General features: G+C 40.4%; 1 pseudogene; it reads right to left on the reverse strand.

Annotated features, from left to right (window-relative positions):
• Positions 1-1,757: 1,757 nt before the first annotated feature.
• Positions 1,758-1,859, reverse strand: LOC120097262 (small nucleolar RNA SNORA17; annotated as a pseudogene).
• Between the last annotated feature and the right edge of the window lie 1,122 nt (positions 1,860-2,981).

A 2,981-nucleotide genomic window follows, 5' to 3' on the forward strand; every position in this document is an offset into this window, starting at 1 on the left:
CCTAAATTTAACATCAGTAAGTACTAATACATGAAGAAAAAATCTATTCTTTTAGATTTTCCAATTTAGTATACTGCTTCTTAAAATATGTCCTTATGATTCTCTGGATCTCAAAGGTATCTGATGTTATGCCTTCCTTTATATTTCTGACTTTCCAAATTTGGATATTCCATCTCTACCATTTAATTAATTTGGAAAAGTGTTTGTCCATCTTGTTGATTTTCTAAAAGAACCAATTTTTGAATTCAAAGATTATTTTTTTAAACTTCTTACTGGTTATCTCTGAATTTCACATACACCCTAATCTCACTGATCCTCCCTCCCCTCCTTTGTACCCTCTACTCTTTCAACCTCCCTCACAAGAAAAAAATCACATTGTGGAGGCAGGTGTGTGTCACCATGTGTCCCACAGCATATCCTTTTCTATATACCTTCAAATGTTCATGGAAATGACTTGCTGGTCTGGTACAAGACTTCTGGTTTCTGCTATTCTGTTGATACTGAAACCTCACTGGGAATCGTTTTGGATGTCCTGTGATTGTCCTGTGTTATGGAGATCCTGTAGTTCTGGACCTGTAGGAACCACTAATGCCCAGGTGATGTGCAGGGCCACACTTTAGAGTGTTGCAGCCAGTGTGGGACATGGACATTTCTCCAACCCTCATGACCTCAAGCCCAGGTCTCCTGCTCTCATGACCTGGTCTAGCTTAACTTGCCCATCTGCAGCTGCTGGTGAGGGCAAAAGAAAGAATACTGCAAATTCCCCTTGTTGATGCTATGCCATAGCAGAGAAAAATCAGGGCTAGCTATCCCATACGGACATCCATGGGGCCAGCTCACCTGCAACCCCCACATCCAGCTACAGTTTACTGTGCTGTTGAGCAGAGGGGCAGAGCCTGATATGTCAAATACTGCCATAGGTGAGGTGCAGAGCCAGCTTTTTATCTCATGATCCCAGGGCCAGGGGATTCTACCTGCCACAGGTGGTTGGGACAGGGGAAGAGGGTATCTCTCCCTAATCCACATCACCACAGAGGAGACCAGCGTAGGGCCAAGTCCTTCATGTTCCTATCCCCAGGAGCCACTTCACCTGAACTCCCTGGCTAGGGACATTTCTCCTGCTCTAATGCATCAGGCTACCTGTCCCAGGATGCCCATGTGAGTGAGGAAATCAGTTCTGCACAGTTCTTAGACATTAACGGTACCCTAGGTGGTAGTCCAGACCATGGATGTCTACCTGGAATTTCTTGATAACAAACCCTTGTTGCTGCAGGGCCATGGTCCCCAGTGGCAGCACAGGCCAGGAACCTACCATCGTCCCAGGTGGCATCACCAGTTCCTCACATAAGGTTGTACCTCAATACCTTTGAATCTCCAGTTATGCCTTTTTTCACTATGCCCACATCCTTCTCTTTCTTGTTCTCTTCTGTTTTTTCAGCACTTACTTGCTCCTCTTGGTCATGCTCAGAGTCTCTGAGTATAGGCTCAAGAGTATAAACCTCACTCATGAATACGGTACCAGGCATGGTCTTTCAGGCATGCTCTGCTCCTTCAGGTCTGTTTGGCACCCAACTGGTAGTTGTCTCAGACTCTCTTCTCACCTAGCCTTCCCCATCAGTCCTGTGCTAAGTCATCTGTCTCAGGCTCAATCCTGCCTAGGGCCCTCATTTCCAGGATCTTCTAGTCTTTGTCTTGCTCCCAGCCAGGGCCTGAACAGGGCAGTACTGGTGGTCATCTCAAGCTCACTCTTTTTGTGGAATGCTAGGCTACTAATCATTTAGATATCCATATATCAGAACACTGAGTGTAGATGTAGCCTATATCCTCTCTGCTACCTATTGATGGGCATGTGACACAGTATTAACTTTATTATTTCTTTGTATTTTGTCTCCATTTATTGATTTCAGCATTTTGTATGATTATTTCTTGTCATCTATTCCTTTTGGGTCTGGTTTCTTCTTTTTGTTCTAAAGATTTCTGATGTGCAGTTGAGTTGCTAGCATGAGATCTCACTAGGATTTTTGTTTCTGTGTTTAATATCAGCACTGAGTGCTACATAAATAAGCCTCTCTTTAGAATATTTTGATTTTGTCCCATAATAGTTTGGGTATATTGTTTATTCATTTTAATGAGCTTTGAAGATTTCTGTTGTTTCTGTTGTTGATACCTAGCTTTAGTTTGTTGTTGTTGTGGTCTGATAGGTTGCTCTGTGATATTTCAATTTCTTTTATCAGACTTGCTTTTTGTGTGAGTTGATGTTTGATTTTGGAGAAAATTGTATGAGGTATGGAGAAGAATGTATATTTGTATGCTTGGGTGAAATTTTGTGAATTTTTTTAAGGTTGATTTGGTTTAAAACATCTGTCAGCTCCAGAAACTTTTATTTTTTGACTGGAAGATCTGTCTATTAGTAAGAGAGAGTATTAAAGTCTTCTACTATCAGTGTGGGAGGGATAATACATGATTTAAGCTTTAGTAATGTTTCTTTTACACATTTGGTGGCCTTGCATTTGAGACATAAATGTTAAGAATGGAAATAGGTTTTTGGTAAATTTTCCTTTGATGAGTAAATATTATCCTTTCCTACCTCTTCTGACTAGTTTTAGATTGAAGATCATTTTGTTAGATATGCAAATTGCTACACCAGATTGTTTCTTAGGTCTATTTGCTTGAGATATGTTTATCTGAACTTTCACTATAAAGTAATGTGTATCCTTGATGTTGAGGTGTGTTTCTATGATATAGCAAAAGGACTTATCATGTTTGCAATCATTCTGTTAGTCTGTGCTTTTTTAAATGGAGGCTTGAGGCCATTGACGTTATGAGATATCAATGACCAATGACTGCTGATTGTTATTCTGTTGTTATTGTTTTTGTTATTGCCAATGGCAGCGGTAGTGTATGTATGCTTTCATTCTTTTGATGTCTTGTCATATATTACTTACTGTCTATGTTTTGATGGTTGTAGTTAAATACTGTAG

The sequence above is a fragment of the Rattus norvegicus genome, chromosome 15 (assembly GCF_036323735.1).
Source record: "Rattus norvegicus strain BN/NHsdMcwi chromosome 15, GRCr8, whole genome shotgun sequence".
NCBI classification, from domain to species: Eukaryota; Metazoa; Chordata; class Mammalia; order Rodentia; family Muridae; genus Rattus; species Rattus norvegicus.